This window comes from Triticum aestivum, chromosome 3D, assembly GCF_018294505.1.
Source record: "Triticum aestivum cultivar Chinese Spring chromosome 3D, IWGSC CS RefSeq v2.1, whole genome shotgun sequence".
NCBI classification, from domain to species: domain Eukaryota; kingdom Viridiplantae; phylum Streptophyta; class Magnoliopsida; order Poales; family Poaceae; genus Triticum; species Triticum aestivum.
The window spans coordinates 618,187,021-618,206,998 of NC_057802.1; the positions used below are offsets into that span (position 1 = coordinate 618,187,021).

General features: G+C 44.6%; 1 pseudogene; it reads right to left on the minus strand.

The window, feature by feature from the left end:
• Positions 1-14,436: 14,436 nt before the first annotated feature.
• Positions 14,437-18,782, minus strand: LOC123076697 (protein FAR1-RELATED SEQUENCE 11-like; annotated as a pseudogene).
• Positions 18,783-19,978: the final 1,196 nt, after the last annotated feature.

Sequence of the window (19,978 nt, forward strand, 5' to 3'; positions counted from 1 at the left end):
TGTGACATCCTTAAAAAACCATCTAGATGTGAGTTAGACAAACTGCTCGGGAAAGGCTTCGTGTGGCCGACAAAAGAAACTCGGCAAACTTCTGTGTCTGAACTTTTCCGATTGGCCGAGTGTTTTTAAGCCTTTGCCGAGTTTTTTTGGCACCCGGCGCATGTGGCAATTCCAGTAGTGATAGATAATGGGAACTTTTCCTCCATCATTAGTCTGTGTCTGCACTAGGCATCTTCGAACCGTTCAGCCATCCTCATCTCCACATCACCTCGTATACAAACTAGTGTAAAAATAATGACGTCTGTTGGTAAAACAGTACGTACATTATTTACAACAACGATGTGTAGTTACTTGTCGTGACCGAGGCTATGGATAGCTGGTACCCTATCAAGTATTTTGGCCCTACTAGCAAGATGCCCATGCGTTGCACGGAATATCAAGATGCATTTGTATGACTAGTTTATCTTGTGGAAGAAAATGATGAACGAGGGAAGGCCTTATTTGTAAATGTGGAGAGGGGTCTGGTTATCTTTTTGCAAAATTGCCATAGTTTCCTTCTAGTAGAGATATGTTTTTTTATAAGGAGGCAGGCATATTATCATCACCAACTCAGTTTTTTATAAAAGTAGAGATATGTATCTAGGTTGCCAGAAATATCTGTGTATACCCTATGATTTACCTTTTACCGAACACTACGAACTAACCTATCACAAAGATTGCCGGATTTGTGAAGTAAGTACAAGTTTAGGCTAACCAAGATACACTTCTAGGTGACAGAGATTTCTGAAAATTATAGGCAAATTATTAAAATTAGCTAATACATCAAAGAAAGCTCCCGGCTTCCATGTGCTTCTCCTTCGGAAAATCCAGGTCCTTATGCCAACACGACGTTTTTCTCCTACTTCTATGAGGGTCTAAGCCTTCTTGCTGCTTGTCCCGCTTGTTCGTTGTTGGAGATGTCTTGCCACTAGGAGATGAGAGGGGACGCGCGGAGCCACTAAACAGACCAAATAACAAGATTAACGCCCAACCGTTCAATGTTACACATTGAGGAAGAACACCAGAGTTCATCAATCCCATAAAACGATAAGTAGTTATCCAGCATAAATTGCAAAACAAAACGAAACAAGGAGTATGCATATATACCAGAATGTTTAACTTTATTTGGTAAGACCTGAAATGAAGATCGTGGGCCAATCAATCTCCAGGGGCATGGAATCCCAGTGGCACATGGAGCGGCTGGAAGGCCAATCCACTATCTTCTCCATCATCCCCGTTTCAAGATCGGTAGTGTAAACTTGTCCATAGTTGTCACTGATGAGCAATGTGCCGCATTTCTCTCTCGGGACAAGTAGTTCTCTTATTTCATTGTTTTTTTATGGTTGTTTTAGCTCGATTGTTCGATTACATAGCCATTTTGAAGTACCCCTGATGTTTCCTTGGTCCTCGTGTTGCTCCCAGATCTGTAGCTGGGGACCTTCCTTTTGCATCCATAGCAGTGATAACACCCCATTGATGCCTAATGTAAGGCATGGATGACTAGTGGGTTGGTAGTTCAGTTTCAAAGGCAGTTTCGTGAAGGAGATATTGCCTGTCTTAGCATCCAAAAATTAATGACTTGAAGGCACCCTTCTCCATAATTATGAAATATCCAGTGTGCCAAGCCACTGTGCACAATGGCATCGCTAAACGACCCATAGTCGTATGACTGCGCATCACTGTCGAAGCAATTGGTACGTTTGTGCCCACTTGATTTGTCGGACGAGAACATATGGAGATTGTACTTGAAGTCATCACCGGTATATCCGATGATGACCACTTGGAAGAAAGATGAAGGGTTGCTCGGCGGCACCGTAGGTGTTAACGCATCTTTTGAGCAACAATCTACACTGGTCAGAATGGCATAGGCATTACAGTCGTAGTCGTAGAAGATTGGGCTAACTTTTAGAGGACGGAGCATGACGCACGTGGCTGCATGCAGGTTGCATACACCCAATTGAAAGATGGTCTTGTCCGGATAGCCGGTGGTGTCGTGTGCTTCAAGACGCACAACAACAAGGTCGTGGCGTGAGATGAGCGGCAACACGGCGCTGAAGAGGCCGGCGTGGGATGGGGTCACAAAGGATCCCAAGGAGTGGCGGCAAGGGCCCAGAGCAGATCGCCGTGCCGGGATGAAGCATGGCTCCGGGCCAGGCAAACACCCTGCGTCCAGTTCCTCATGGCGATTTCCCTCGGTGAAGAAGGCAACGAAAGACGATGGGGAGTACCCTGGCCAGGGGCGTCCGAGGAAGCAGCGATCGGTGACAAGACGGCACCACTTCTTGCAGATCGTGGCTAAGCGGTGTAACATCCCAAAATTCCAAATTTTGGAATGTTTTATTAAATAGATAGTTATGATTGATTGTGTGAAGTTGAGTGAAATTTGAAACTTTTGAAAGTTAAATGAGAGGAAAAAAAGGACTTTCCCAAACTTTCATTTTTGCATTTATGATCTCCGTGAATTCAAATTCTTTTCAGATACAAAACCCTAGAGAGAAGATGACATGACTTCTCCATTTAATTAAATGAAAAGGGTATTTGAAAATATTTGAATTTCATTTGGAACTATTTTCAAATTCAGAAACTTTAAGGAAGTCAATTATTTTCATGAGAGAAGATAAAATGACTTCTTCAAAACATATGAAATATGAGTTGGAAGTTTTAAAAATAATTAAATTTAAAGTCCCTTTGAAATTACTCTCAATTTAGAGTTATTTGGTTTTTATTCCAATTATTTTTCTCCAAAAATAAAATATAAGGAAATTAGGGTAAAATGATTCCCTACATCAGAAAATTGGAGAAAAATAAATTTGAAATAGTTTGGTATTTTCAAAATGATTTTTATAGGATTTTATTATAGCTGTAGCACACTTTTATTTATTTGAATTTTTGTGGATTTTATTTGACGCTAGAAAAATGTTCAAAATGTAGAAAATCGTTTTCTGAAAATTGTGGTATGTAATATGCCTATATAAAATTTTATTTTATTTTCGTTATTCAGTTTTCCTTTTCTGTTCATAAAAAACAAAACTGTGCGTTCGCCTGGAACTAACTGTCGCACACACGTGCGCAGCCTAGTGGCATCGGGCGCCCCATCATTTTGTTTTCTCTCCTACATGGGCCAGGCCCAGTCAACCTTTTAATTTTTTTTATTTAGACCGAATTTTGTTTAAAAAAAATTTACAGCGCGCGGCCGGCCGAGGCCTTTACGTGCGAGGCGTTTAGCCTTTTCCTTCTCTATTTCGTTTATTTTCTTCTACGTTTAGTTTCACATTGTCTAGCCTTTAACCTCTAAACTTTTTTTCCATCTATAAATATAAACCCATGGAGTCTCCAAAAATCTTTCGATTCGGGTTAAATCAATATATTTTGGTTTGACTAGATTCATTAAAAAAATATTTCTCCTCTCCGGCGGGACTTCTGAAAATTGTCTCCTGACTCGGAAATCATCTTTTCTATACCTTAAAAATGTATCTTTCTTCGTTCTCTGTATTTATATATTACACATAGAATTATTTGAGCCGTAGCTATTTTTTTCTGTAAAATAGCTTGGCCCTGATTTTTCAAATAGCCATAACTTTTTACTCGTTCATCCAAATTAGATGAAAGAAGCGCCTATAGTTTCGCCTTGTTTTCACCTATCCAGTGAACCTGTCACATCAACTTTTTTCAAATTTCGAAATTTGTTCAAATTCATATTCAAACTTTTTTGTTCATAACTTGAGTTTTATAACTCCGTTTGAGTTGATTCTTTTTGCAAATCGAAGCTCTTGACCTAAACTTTCTGATAAGGCCAAATTCACTTAATTTTGGTACTGTCAAAAATTGTTTTCTGTTGCAAGAGTTATTTGCTTGTTTGCGAAGTTTTTCGAGATCTTTTTCTTCGATTGGATACTATTGCTTGCTTACGATAGATTGACCGGAGTGTGACAAGTAGAACTATCAGGAGTTAGGAGTGTGAATAATCTTCATCAACAGTACAAGGCAAGTTCACACTTTGATCATATCCCTTTCATACCCAGTTTTTTATGCATTAGTTTCAATCATCAAACATTGCATGGTTAGGATTTGACAACATGTGGGTATTGGGAAACAGTTGATGAGGTAGAACCTATTGCCCTGTTTATTATCAAACCCTATGAGTTACTACGTTATGCGTATACTGCTATGCTATGCTCGTAGACGTGGTTTGGTTTGAGTGATTCATGACAGATGTGAGAGTTACTATTAATGGTTAACTTAAGGCGGCTACTCTAATACACATCTGGGTGAAATGGTAGGGGAACCCTGGAGCACCCAGTGGTTTGCCCGGACACCTGGAGAACCCAGTGATTGTCCAAGGGGATCCCGGAGGACCCGTGTGATCACCCTATGGAATGCCACCCAGGCTCAAAGGGATCATAAGATTATTCATGCTAGAAACTTCCGTGTGCAGCCACAAGCTATTATGGGCTCTAGCATAGTTGAGTAAGTTGCATGACCTCTTTCAGTGATGGGCTAGCAGATGTAGGTGAAAGTAGGTGTAACTATCCACCCAGGGTAAAGAGTTAATGTTTCTGAAAGACTATGTCTCGGTCATCCGTTTCTCAAACACCATGTAGTGCAAGAAATCCAACGGAGGAGATCGAGTCTTGGGGAAAAGTGCGCAAACCTCTGCAGAGTGTACAAACTAATCATGATTAGCCTTGTCCCCGGTTATGGACGTCTTGAGTATCTGGTTCTTGAATTATCATGTTGATCTCAACACTTTATTTAATTAATTTGATTGGGTTAATGATTATTATTTTGGGATTGAGTTGGAGGAACATTCTCAATAATTTTCAACCAACTTTGTAGTTCAATAAAATATATTCCTCTGTTGTAGGGAAAAATTGGCTTTATGCAAAAATAAACTTAGAGCTTTCCACGAGCCAAATATGCATGTAGTGATAGCCATTATTCATCATTGCTCTATGGTGTGAATTTGCCAGTACGTTCAATGTACTGACCCTTTGTGGCTGCAACGTCTCATTTTGCATGAATCTTACGACAAGTGATACGTTAGGGTTACGATTTCTACACTCAACTTTGCCGTTGGTGTTGATGGGAATTTACAACCTTATTACTTTCGCTATTTGGATTGAGGTAATAGTATTTACATTACTTTATACATGTGATTTACCTCTGTTATAAATCCTCGAGTACTGTGTGTGTCAGCATACCGATCCAGGAATGACACTTAAACACAGAGACTTAACCGTTTAAGGTCGGATCGCTACAAGCGGAAGAGAGCAGCCTCATCCTTAACCCGGACCAGGATCTCGAGCAAGAGGTCGTCCCGAAGCGAGACTGTCATTGCCTCCGGCTCTACTTTCAAGATTGGATCCGAGGGTGTTAATTACTATCCGTTCTTTACAGGTTGCCGACTCGGCCTCCACGTGGCTGGCGGGTTCGGATCAGTATTGCCTAATCTTCGTTTTATGGTGGAACTTGGAACTCAAGCACAGATCCAACTTCTTTTAGGCTGGGGTCGGCTCAGTGTTTCGTGTACGTGTGCTTCTGTTGTCCCGGCCAAGAATCGAACAAGCCAGCAGCAGCCCTACACGTTTGTCCCTCGGCGTAATACATCCACCAGCTAGCTTGGCTAACAAGTCTTGCAACGTACGAGTACGTGTTAGCCAAGAACATCGGCCAGCATTAGGAAAGCAAGCTTTCCGTCTCGTGTCGACTACATACGGGATTAATGGAACTGCGATCCACATCGACATCGGCCAGCATTACGAAAGCCCGCTCGATTGATGCACGGTAATTACTAATTTACTATACTACCTTGTTGTATCCACAATGTAGAACAGACAAAGACACGACGAATCCAACCAGTGTAGTGACTAACCTGGGTAATTACTCATCATCTCGTAAGTGTTCTATATATACTACTAGTACATATTTTATGTCATTAGAAAGATTTTTCCCATGTCATTTTTGATCATTGTAATAGAAAACGTAATCGAGTAGCTCATGAACTAGCAAGGTTAGCTAGGTTTTCTTCTCCGAGTGTTTGAATGGATAACGCCCCTGATGAGGTTATCCCTTTACTTGTAAACGATGCTACTTTACTTATGAATGAATAAAGGAGAAGAAGTTTATCAAAAAAAAAGTACATATTTTATATCTGGCTGGACGCAGGAGGGCTGAGACACACAGACGAATTAAACGACCCGATATTCCGCCTGTAGCTCCTCCAATAGCACTTCCATAGATCGCAGGGACATGGAGGAGGCAGCAGCGCCAGTAACGCCCTTACTTCCAGACGACGTGGTCCTCGAGATCCTCGTACGTATCAATGATGTGGCCACCATCTTTCGCTGCACCACAGTGTGCAAGGGGTGGCGCTGTCTCATCATGGTCGACCCCTCTTTCCTCCGCCGTAGCTTTCCGGAGAACATGTGCCGCTCGTCTCCCTTCGTGGGCTTCTTTGCTCAGCAACAGTGCGATAGAGGGACTCTTGCACAATGCCACTCCTTCACTCGATGGTCCTGCGATACAGGGACTCTTGCGCCATGCCTTGTCCCTGCGCCAAAACTAGTGCTAGGCCCTGGTCGTCGCTTCCTGGACTCCTTCATCCACGGCGTCGACAACCCTAGCTTGTTCGATGATGCGGTACCGCTTGTATCACGCCATGGCCGTCTCCTCGTGCACCTTAACATGCGGCACCCCACTGTCGTCCACCTAGCGGTTTGCAACATATTTGCCGGCACGTTTCAAGTACTCCCGTGTCTAGAGCATTTGGATTTGCATACCCTCGGCGACACTGACTATGCTATATTGACGGCCGCAAATTGTTTGAAGACAAATGATGACCAGCAGAAAAGGCCACCCTTCTTTAAGGTGCTTGTCATTGGCATCCGTGAGAAAATGGTATAGTATCGTCTCCGCACATTCTCGTCAACCGGTAAGCCCGGATGGACCCGGTTCTCCGGCAATTTGGAGTGCAGTGGCACACAACTAGCATTTTGGCAGCACAACATAGTTGTGTGTCGTGCCATTGCCCATTGGCTCCTTTGGGGCTTTGTCAGGCCTCTGCACACTTGAAATGTGTGCCAACACCAGCCACATCTCCTCAACAAGGCTTCCTGTCCAACTCCGTGATCTCACGTATCGACTTGCTTATGATGAACCATATTTCAGTGTGGATAGTGAGGAAAGGCTCACGTTGATCTACCTACAAAAGGAACATCTCCTGGTAGAGATTTGGACATGGAATAACAACAGGTGTTGGATGACATCTCAGGTGCCTTGTTTAAACCAACCAAATCGAGAGAAAATTGAGACTGCAAGCACATTGTACTAGTGCTTGGGAGAGAAAAGCGGTTCATTGCTCGTTAAGGACAACTAAGATCACATCTACATTGTAGATGTCAAAACTGGGTACATGCCCGAGATAATGGATTGGCCGCGTGATCGTCACAACATCTGTCGAGTTGGTTTTACCTATGAAGAGTTTGTGTTCTTGGAGATGGATTGGCCGGCCTTCTTAATTTCTCGGTTTAGTAGTATATCAAAGTAACACTTCTTCTTTGGTACAACCCCCCTAAATACAACAACGGCTGAGATCGCTCCGTACCCCTTCATTAAAAAGGATAGGATCGTCCCAGCACTTAAAAAGTCGCCGCCCGCGTGACGGGGCTGTACCTACCCGCGCGACGGGGCTGTACCCGCGCGACGGGGCTGTACGTCGACTCCCCGTACACGATGCCGTCCGCGTACGTACGACGATGACCAAAGAAAAAAACACGACGCGACCTGTCGAGCGACGTACTCGTGGCGACGTGGCGTCGGCTAGATAAAAAAAAGAAAAAGAAAAACACAAGACGCGACGTGTGGGACGGGCGGTTGCGAGGCGGCCGCCGGCCCGATACACCATTAATGCCGGCGTTACACCGGGCGTCGGTCACCTACCGGACTGCCTCCCCCACCCACCGACGCCCGTCTTTAAAACGCCGCTCCTTTCCCGTCTGCCTCCCCCCCACTCCACTCGACACACCTCGCCCCGCTCACCCCACCCACCGACGCGCTCCACCGCCGACGAGCTCCCTTCCCGGCGGCCCCCATGGCGTCCGGCGGCAGAGGCGGCTCGTGGCCGACGAGCCTGAGCACGCCGGAGACCGACGAGCTCATCCGTCTCGGGATGATGGTGCCGCCGGGCTGCCGTTTGCTGCACGTCTTCCGCATCACCGCCGACGGGTACCCGACGAGGGGGCCCGGCGCGTCGCCGGATGAGCTCCGCCGGCACGAGGGCGGCCGGTGGAACATCGTCGGCCGCCCTAGGTTTTGGGAGGGCAAAGACTACTGGGCCGTCGTCGCGCAGGCTCGTCGGGAGTCGCGGACCGGCGGCTCTTCGTCTGGCCCGGGCGGCTCGTCGTCTGCCCCGCGCGGCTCATCTTCCGCCCCGCACTGGCCCCGCCGTCCCCCTTCGGCGGCCGCGCCGTCTCCAAGCTCGTCCCGCCATCCGGTTCCCGCCCTCGCCCGGCCCGCCTCCCCTCCCGTCGTCGAGATCCCGTCGGAGCAGTTTGCACTGCGCGAGGACGGCGACCCCGACGACTGCCCCGACTACTTCATCGCACTGCGGGCGTCGCAGGCAGAAGCGGCGGCCGCGGAGGCGAGAGAGCCCGCTGAGCTGCAGGCCGCACTCGACGCCGCGGCGGCTATGGCGGTGGCAGCAGAGGCCGCCGAGCTGCAGGCCGCACTGGATGCGGCGGCGGCCATCGAAGCGGTGCAGCCGCAGGTGGCTCCGGAGGAGGGCGACGGCGGAGGCGGCTACTGGGACGACGGCGGCAAGAGCAGCGACGACGGTGACGGTGACGACGACGGTGACGTCGGTGCGGGGGAGATCTTTGACCTCGCCGCCTCCGACGACGCGAGTAGATTAGGTTTAGATTAGGTCGTTATGTTTAATTACTTTCGGTTAAGTCCTGTTTAATTAAGTTTTTTATGTTTTAATTAAAATGAACTGTCGTAATGTTGAATGAACTATCGTTATGTTGGAATGAAAATTATTATAAAAAGTGAATCATTATATAAAATAAAAGTGACCCGAAAGAAATTAAAATTAAATAGTTTACCGGTAAAATTAAACAAATAATAAAAAATATATAAAAGAAAAGGTGAAGAGAGGAAGAAAGGAAAAGGAAAAAAACGAAATTAGAAGAAGGAATTTGTAATTTAAAAAAAAATTAGTATGAAATAATTTTGATTAATAACAGTGTTTTTGGACTGTCGACGCCAAAAACCGTAGAAAATGCAAAATGCAAAGAGACCCAAAATGCACAGAAAATTGGCATGCATGAATCTCATGTAGATACAATGCGATACAAAAATTTGGGCATATTTGAAGCTAACAGAAAAAAAGGTGTTCCGTACACATCTTTTCACACCGAAACCACCGGATTCCACAGCAAGTGCCTGGGCGGTTTGCCGGAATGCACCCAACTTTTGCCAGCGCGTGTGGGGACCCGCCCGGGTACCGCACACCAGAGATGAATGAAATCCGACTACGAACACACGTTGCGTCACGTCCGGGCAGTGTTTTCGGGGTTTTCGGCCCGGAAAATCATAGAAAATCCGTAGAGCGTCGAAACGCGACAAATTTTGGTGTGCGTGCCCTGCATGGTCACTATGGCCCGTGGAAAAAAATGAGCGAGTTTGGCGGATGCGACAAAGAGACGTACGACCGAGGGTCCCCTCCACCCATACCGAAACCACCGGCTTCCACAGCAAGTGCCTGTGCGGTTTGCTGGAATGCACCCAACTTTTGCCAGCGCGTGTGGGGACCCGCCCGGGTACCGCACGCCAGAGATGAACGATATCCGACTACGAACGCACGTTGCGTCACGTCCGGGCAGTGTTTTTGGGGTTTTCGGCCCGGAAAATCATAGAAAATCCATAGAGCGTCGAAACGCGATAAATTTTGGCGTGCGTGCCCTGCATGGTCACTGTGGCCTGTGGAAAAAAATGAGCGAGTTTGGCGGATGCGACGGAGAGACGTACGACCGAGGGTCCCCTCCACCCATACCGAAACCACCGGCTTCCACAGCAAGCGCCCGTGCGGTTTGCCGGAATGCACCCAACTTTTACCAGCGTGTGTGAGGACCCGCCCGGGTACCGCACGCCAAAGATGAACGAAATCCGACTACGAACGCACGTTGCGTCACGTCCGGGCAGTGTTTTCGGTCCGAAAAATCATAGAAAATCTGTAGAGCGTCGGAAAAATATGTAAATTGGCGTGGGTGCTATGGATGGTGATGCCAACGTGTGAAAAAAGTTTTGTGACGTCTGACGGAGTAAAAAAATGTTAGAAACATGTTTGTTTTTCGTGTAAAATTTAAAAAAATACACAAAATGACAAAATTCTAGAAATAAATAAATACATATTTAATAGTGCGATGTGACTTTACCTAACTGCCCGGGCAGTACAGCCCGAACAGTTGTACTGCTGGGCTGTTATGTAGAGCCATATCACAATATTAAATATGACCATGTATGGGTTAACTGACGCGGCTATTTAAGTTGGTCGGGGCGTCGTTCAGCGGCCGAGGTGGGACTAAACTAGCAGTCGCCCACACTGATACTGTAGACATATGCTTATTAAAATCAACGGGCCGTCGCCCACTTAATAATCGTCGCGGGCCCGACGCCGCAAATATCTGCACGAGCCGTCGCTAGGTGAGGGAATATTCCTGACAATCGCGCACGTCGCCCAATCACGTCGCGCATGCACTTTTGCCTCGTACGTGCCGACGACGCGCCCGATCTGATCCGTGTCGGCCGCCGCCGCCCACACTGTCGTTCCCCGCCCGACAGCGTCGACCCGCCGTCGACACCCGTCGTCACCCCGCACTAGTCGACGTCACCACCCGCCGTCAGCGCCGGCCGTCAGCACCCGCCGTCATCCGCAGCTGTCGCCGTCGCCCGCACTAGTCGCCGTCGGGTAGGTATTTCCTTTGTTATTTTCATCATAATATAACACATTAGCTGCATGCAACGTCACATAGATATTATTATATGCAGTATGGACATCGATGGTGTGATTGCATGTTCCGTAGAAAAGTGGGTTAGTCTTGTTAATAAGTTAACACCAAGTCAGCGATTTACATTTTACGAAACGGAGATGGAGGTCATGTTACGAATACCTTCGGTCAAGATGCGTGATAATTTGCTTGCGCTTATGATTCATGGTTACAATCCTAGTAGTAAAAAATTCATGGTCCAAGAGGCAGCCGGAAAAAGGGTTGATTTCACTGAGGCCTGATGATGTGTTCGCTATATTTGATTTGAAGAATGAAGGAGTGGATGTTTCTAGTTTTTTGAGTATGGACCAAGGCAAAGCAATAAAAAAATTCCATCTAGTTTTGTTAACAAGAAGAATGGTAAAATATTGATTGATGATCTTATTGAGAAGATTGAGAGAAATAAAAACGCGGACGATGAATTTGTTCGGATGGCGTTTCTCGTCCTGTTAGGGACTATAATTGCATCAGTGTCTGATGAGTACATTCCGAAGAATTATTATGCATTAGTGTAAGATGTCAGGCAGATAAAAAAGTTCAACTGGAACGCATTCACTTTGCGGTTTTGTTTGTCGGAGATTGGTATGCTCTTGCAGCCCGGCCGTGTTAGGGAATGGCCACGTGGCAACCTAGCACTTCTGCAGGTATGATTTATTTTTTAAATTGAATATTTGTATTATGTAATAATAGTGTAACATATGCTAAATGGTAGTTTTTTTGTTTTGCAGTATCTATATTGGGAGAAGGTGCAGCCAAGCACCGGTCCGCGGTATGATCCTTTAGCACTGTTGAGCCCCTTGATGAGGAATTGGACAGAAGCGACAACAGAGAAAAGAGACAAGTACGACTTTCAATATGGTCGTGGTGTTGGAATGGTAATACGTTAAATATATATATTTTCATTTAAAGTCTGCAATTAATTATTAATTAAATATGATTGTATGATTCTTATTTATGTTGTAGATCGATGACACCATTACTGAAGAGTGCCGATTAAACAAAATTAGAATGGAACATGCTGAAAATAACAAGAAATCCAGTACGAGAAAGTCTAACATTACTGGAAGGAGAACAGGTGTGAGTACATCTGAGGCTTCAGCTACCCAGAACCCTATTATGGATCGGATTTTGACTGAGCTGAAGCACATTCGTAAGGACATGCTTCGTATGCCGGAGCTATGCGCACAGGTACAAGTTTTCTTATTTTGCCGTTCACTTTGTTTTTTGATGTGTCACATAACTAATTACAACTAATTTTTAATCACAGAGGGTCATAGAGAAATTGAACAAAAGCACTGTATTCTACAAAGCCGGTGATATTGAAAAAGAAGAAGAGAATGAGTATGGTGAAAATAGTGAAACTAGAAACTATGGTGGAAAACCTCGTAAAGAATTTGTATATAATCCTGACATGGACAATTTCAAAACACCAGGAAAAAAGAATGTGCAAGAGGATGATGAAGATGATATTAATGATTCTGAAGAGAAGAGACCTTATTATTGCACACCTGAATATTTTGATAGTTTCAAGGGTGATAAAGAAGATCCTATCGAAGTTCCTGAGGTATCTGATGAGAAATCCGTTACATCTTTAGGAACAGATGAAATCGCATCACGTGGATCCGTAGATTCTATTGGAGAAGATGAGGTACATGAGGAGGTTGTAGGGAAACGGAAGCGGAAGGTATCAAACCTTATAAAGTCTCCTTATGTGCCAGTTATACCGACAAAGCGTGCAAAACGTTCAGCAAAAGCAAGTGAGTTTTATCATATTGTTTTCGAGCTGAACTTACTACTTATCATTGACTTATTAACATATTACCGTCATGTATTGCAGAACTATTCGAGAAAGAAGTCTTTCAAGATGAATACGATGTGATTAAAGCTAGTGTTAAGTTTGTTCGTGCTTATGAGCGGTCAGCAAAACATAGAAAGAAGGAAATATTCAATGATGGCATGCGCGAAGGTCTTAGTGCAGAGAGAGCTTGTAAGATTCTTGACCATCAATGGCTAACCGGTGATGTAAGTTATTGTTGTGTTTTCTATTAGCATTCAATGCAAATTGGAATTGTTATACATCATTTAAATTATTTTCAGGTTATCAATGCTTATTCGCCGTATCTGTTGGGAGTTGTTGGTGACGATCGTCATATAATGCCGACCTGGCTGGTCAATTGGTTACTTGAATTTAGACTGGACACCGAGCCAGGAAAAAATGACAATGAAGTTGTGGCGAAGAAGAATGGACCCGTGAATAGATGCACCGATGAGTATTTTAAAAAAGACAAGGTAAGTTCAACTGCCTTAATGTATGCATATATGGGATATATATAATAAGAGAGTATGGGTTGATTACATCATATTTTCGTTGTGATGCAGATTTATATTCCTCTTAATAAGGGAAATACCCACTGGGTTTCGATCGTCATGCATCGCCCGAAGGAAGAGTTCCAGGTTCTTGATTCTTTGATGGGACCCGAACTTGACAGTGAAATTAGAGACAAAGTTGAGGAGCTGGTACGGCATAAATTTTCATGAGCATATTGAAACTATCATTTAGTAACTGAACTATGTTAAATTCTTTCCGTGCTATTATATATATGAACAGAGAAAACAACTTGGATATGACATACGTAATGCGAATGTGAGCGGTGCTGTGAATTATCCGGATGTGTCTACCTGGCCTATCAACACGTATACGATGCCACAACAAGAAGACGGGTGAGTAAATACTTTCATATTATTTTAATATCTTACCTGAAATGCGAACTTATGAAACGTTGTTTGTATGGACCAGCAATTCATGTGGAATATTTGTTCTTCGATGCTTTCAATATTGGAACGGTGAAAAATGGACAAGCCATTCTCCCCAGGTCTGGTTTTATTTCAAATGCTTATATTCAATTGAATTCATTATGTAATACTATTTGGATTGTACTAATATGAAATTCTAACAGGGGTCAATTGATAAATCAAGGGACTTAATGATTGCGCAGCTTATTTTTTCAGAGAGAAATACGCTCAACGATGTGAAGGACAAAGTTACCCGGCTTGCAAAGAAGAAATAAATGTGGCAAAATTTATGTACTAGAAATTTTGTAGGCTCAAATAATGTTTACATTTATTTCGACTTTGATATCTTGTGACGAAGAAGACACTACTATTTTGAATATTTAAGTCGAGAATGACATTTGGATTATTATTTTGTCTTCATGCCGCTGTCTTTAAATTGGAATTATTCATATTCATAGTTCTGCCATCGTCAAATTGTTTGGATATAACAGTCCATGTTTTCTGGTAAATGTTAAAAAAATGCCCATGTATTCATTACGCACTATATTGCCGTCGTTGTTTACTGTTGTTTTTCAGCACTGCCGCCGTCGCTTGTAACACCGACGTTCTTAGTTTTTCTTTAAAAAAAATAGCCCGACAAGTGTGCCGGCCAGTCTGACGTCAGACTTGACCGACGGCACTGTCAAACAGGGCAGCGTCGAACGACGGGTAGCGTAGCGATTTAATCGGAGGCGTTCGACTGCATATGCGCCGCTTGGTATATAAGCAGGTCGTCGCGCGCTCCGTCGGGCGAGGTGGGACTAAACCTTTTCTATCTCAGCCGCCGTGCCTGCAGCGACGCGCGTGACCGCGTGGGCCGGCCCAATAACACTGCACAGCCCGCGGAGTGACGACGGCCCAAGTACCACGCGGCGCGACGACGGCCCAAGTACTACGCGGGGCGACGGGAAATGTTTAGTCCCACCTCGCCCGATGGAGCGCGCGACGACCGGCTTATATACACGGCGGCACATAGGCAGTCGAACTCCTTTGATTAACCCGCTCTGCTGCCGCCGTCCGACGCTGCCCTGTGGGACAGTGCCGCCGGCGCACTTGTCGGGCTTTTTATATAAAAAACGACGGGGTTGTAAGCGACGGCGACTGTACAGTGCAGAAAATCAACAGTAAACAGCGACGGCACTACAGTGCATAATGAGCACATCAAAATAAACATAGTAAAAATACTTCTTGCTTTACATAGTCTGTCATCAAACAAATACTTATGTCGGTGTCGTAGCAAATAGTCTGACATCAACAAAGTACAATAAGTCCCATATAACATAATGTAACAATTATAAAAGATCACATAGATAGAAGCAATCCATCGAAAAACTGTCTTCAATCAAAGGGTGAAGCAATCTTCCATAGCAATCCATCAAAAAACTGTCTTGAATCAAAGGGCGATGCAATCTTTAATACTCCAGAATTCAAGCAAAGTTCCTACATACCAAAACAGTAAGATATGTGTTAATTCACAATAAACAAATAAATTTGGTTTGAACAATAAGATTTACAATAACATACGAAAATCATACTTAGGATTTTGAGGGCACGTGGACTTATAATGACCTGTAAGACCGCACTGTCCACATTGACGTTTGCTTTTCTCATCAAAAGCTTTAGGTCGCCCATTTTTAGTGACATCAGGACCATCCTTACCGCGGCCTTTAACATTATGTTTTGGTGCGCCTTTGGTGTTAACTTTTGCGGGATCACGAACAAGACCATGATCTTGATTAATTAGGCTCAAATGCATCATCGTTCACAAACTTTACCTCCGCACTAGGCTCATCCTCCTCAGTGTAATCATTATCTATTATGTCCCTCAGAGCCGCCTTCAACTTGTCGAATAAAAATGGTTTATGGCATGCTTTATGAGTTGCTTCGGCAAATAAGATAGTCAACTCGCTGTACCTAGCTCTGTCCCCTGCACCTGCCCATCCCCACGCAAACAGATCGCTAGTGCGCTTCACGGGAAGTCCACCCCTTACAACTTGGCTCAACCTCCGCAATACTAAACACTTAGGTATCTCACGTAAGCGTAGCTGAATCAGAACGTGAAGAATATGTTTGCAAGGAAGTCCTTTGCGATACATGCTTCTGCAACTGCACTTCACGGTTTCTTCGGAGTTACCTGGGGTGTAGTCCACAGTGAATCTGATATCCCTATTTTCCTTCCATGTCAGTATGAATCTGTGAGTGTCTGCTCCTCTCAGTCTCTCAAGGACCTCAAGCTCCCGTGCCTTCTTCATATCTTCCTGTAAGATATAAAAGTTTGCCGCAGTGAACTCACGGGCAGCTGATTTCTCAATATCTTTACACTCGTCCAATACTGGTACTGGGACTGTCTGTGAGTTTGTGTAATCGTCATGCGCCTCGTTCTCACGGAGACGAACTATGCAGTTCTCATAGTGCACAATCATATCAACAATAGTCATACCGGAGTCTAGATGCAAGTGAAGACATGAATTCAGACTCTCACTTTGCTGGTTACTTCGCATACCTAGGAAAAACCCACCAGACAAATATGATGCAGCCCAAAGCCTTTTCTTCTTGTACATCCTACGTAACCATGTCTTTGTTTTCTCCGACTGCCATTTGGCGGTAAACGCTGCCCATCTCTCCTCAAATACTTTTTTTGAAGTGGCATAATAAAGTAGAGACCTGAACTCCTTTAGAGACTTATGATGAAGGTGTTTCTGCATGTTCTTCTCAATATGCCACGAGCAAAGACGATGCCAAACCTCTGAAAGTACCTTTCTGATGACCTTAATCATAGCTGCATCTCCATCAGTAATTACTGACCTGGGCCTCTTCTGACAATGAGCCCTAAAAAACGTCTCAAGCAGCCAGACATATGAATCTTCCGTCTCGTCAGACACAAGAGCACAACCGAATACCGTGGTGCAACGGTGGTTGTTCAGACCGACAAAAGGTATAAATGGCATGCCATACCTATTCATTCTGTATGTGCCGTCGAAGATGGTCACATCACCGTAGTCAACATAGTCTTGACGTGATTGAGAATCACACCAGAATAGGTTTTTCAGCCTTTCTTCATCATCGACGGTGTGCTCAAAGAAGAAATCTGGATCCCTCTCTCTTCTGGTCATCATGATCCCAATGGCAGTATCTGCATCACCTTGTGCAAGCAACTTCATTTTTTCTCTATAACACATGTTATAAAGCTTCTTCCTCCCAAAACCAGCCTTTGCATATGACCCGTACCTACTTATGAGTTGATCATAAATCATATGTTTCCTGATTCCAGCACCTGCCATAGTTAAGATCTCAGCTTTCTGATATTCTTTTATCTGATTATGAGACCGAAGAAATGTGACTTCATCCGGTCTAGCTAGTACGTGACTGTGATCATCACTGAAACTGCTGACATACCAAACGTCACGCTCTTTATCAAGTTTCAAAGTTATATGCGCATCGCAGAAGCAACGAGTCTCCCCTCTCAGCCCGCGGGTCCTGCCTTCCATTGTACAAAGTTTTGCCTGTCGTTTCCCAGTTCTCGCACACATATACTTTCTCAAGCGCTTAGTTCCCTCAGGACCTTTCGAATATTTCAGTGAGTCATTTCTTACGCTGAAACCACGCTCGTAAGCATATTGGTTATAGAAATTGTAAGCCTCTCCTAATGACTTGAACGTCTTCCTCATGACCTTCCAATGCATGTCCAATGATTCTTGCTGATATTCATCAAATCCGATGTCGAAATTAAACAGATCATCACCAACATTTCATCCTTCCCGCTTGTACCATCTACATCTCCCTGTAAATTAATGCATTAAACCATTTATGTCAGTCAGTTATTATTTTAATATGTAATGTATGTAAGTTTCAAAACTTACTTTGCTGGAGCTGTCATCATGAGATGCATCAACGTGCGATTTGTCACTTTCATCGTCCACAATATTCCTCACAAAGTCCCCGTCCTCGTCCATCTGCACACATTGCAAAAAAATACATGTAGGCGCTCATATGATTATTATGTCATTTCTTCTCTGATTTTTTTAAAAACATACCCGGAGTGCACTTTCAGCAAATGAATCATCTATATCCATATCATCATCATCATCGCCATGTCGCTGCATGATGCAAAAAACCATGTAATTGTCCGTGCGGTTTATCATATTTATTGTTCTTATCAACATTGATCACACTTACATTGCCACTATAAGATTCATCCAAACTCATGTAGTTCTCCTCAGCAGGTTCATCCATATTCAGTGACGAGGTTTCTTTGTCCTCGTCGTAATCATCGCCATCATAATCGCCCTCCTCCTCTAACTATACATGTTTAAAAAAAATTCTAAGATCAATCAAACACCGTGTAACTTCATCCCTAAAACAATTATTTCATCAAGCACAACGATGTCTCAAACCAACCTCTTGCACGGCGGCGAGGATTTCAGCAGGATCCATTTTCTCCGATGACGAACGTGATGACGGCGTGACGTTGCTGGCCGGCGGAGGCAGGTGTCGACGGCGTGAGGACGATGGCTGGTCGTAGCAGGCGTAGTGCGCGGAGGGAGGCGGCGACGTAGATCACGGGTGGGCGGCTATCTGGGCGACGGGAATGGAACGCGGCGGCAACGGCGCCGGGGCACGCGCGGCGGCCTGTTTGGGCGGCGACCCGGGCGACGGCGACTTCGTGCAGACGGTGGCCGACGTGGAGACGGCGTGGATGCGTTAGGGTTCAGGGTTTCGATGGCGGGCGTTGGCGGCTATCGTGTCTTTTTTTCTCTCTCCAATAACTGTCGACGCCAACGTGGAGACGTGCGGGCGTACGGCGGCGACGTACGGCGACGGGTGCGGGTACGCGGGCGGGCGTACGTACAGCGACGGGTGCGGCATACGCGGGCGGGCGTACGACGTCGCGCGCGGACGTACGGCGTCGGGTGGGTATTCCTATACCTAGTGAAATGACCATACTATCCATTATACGTTTTAGGGAGGGGGGGGGGGGGGGGGTTGGGGTGGGTTTGTACCCAAGCACTCCTCTCAAAGTAATTGAGAGCAAGTAGACGTACCGTGGTACTTCTCTTGAGAAGACGGATAACCCCTGGCTGGCCTCTACACGGACTTGCCACGACATGCATCCATGAGATTTTCTCTTTTCTTTTGAATATATTTCTAAATTCAAGATGATGGATGGGTGGTGAACATATTATGGTGATGAAGATCAAGTGTTCCCAGCGGCATATAGTTGTTAAGACATTTAAGGATCAATAAAATAATATTACTGGACAAAATAATTTAGTGTTTCTTATGAGGTCAACAATTTTTTTTCTTCATGCATATTCAACCACATTATCTTGTGTTACGTGGCAACTGACTTACCCTTCTTGCTTCATCACTCCCTTCTGCCATGGTTCTTATTATGCTTGCATCACTCCCTTCTGCCTGTGAAATTGTGTTGTTATAACTTAGTGGGCCAAACCTTTTTTCTATAGGTGGATGTAGTTCATAATTTAAATACTTATTTTTTCTACTGCTTCCATCCCAAAATACAAGATCATTTTTCAAGCTAACACGGCTTTAAAAATGATCTTATATTATGAGACGGAGGTAGTACTAAATAGTTGACCCAGCAAATAGTGAAGCGCTGAAGCAGCGGCAACACACATGTCCAGAGTAGTAGCACCCAAAGCCAAAAATTCATCTCAATCTCTCACTTTCTATCTTCTGTCTCAATCTTCTTCTGCCGATACAAAGTAGTAGCAATCAGAACTTCAAGCTAACCCTGCTTCTTGTGCTATGGGTCATTCGCTATTAAGGACAGATCAGAAATTAGATTCTGGAAGGATAAGTAGCCCGGTAATGCTATACTCCGTGAACAATATCCGTCTCTATACAATTTTGTGCATCACAAGGGTGGTACTATCGCAATGGTTCTGGATTCCTTTCCCCCGAATGTGACGTTCAGAAGAGATTTAATTTGTCCCAGACTTGAATAGTGGAACTCTCTATTATTGAGATTATCCACAGTGCAATTATCACAAGGAACTGATGAATTTCATTGGAGTCTACAGGTGAATGGTAAATTCACG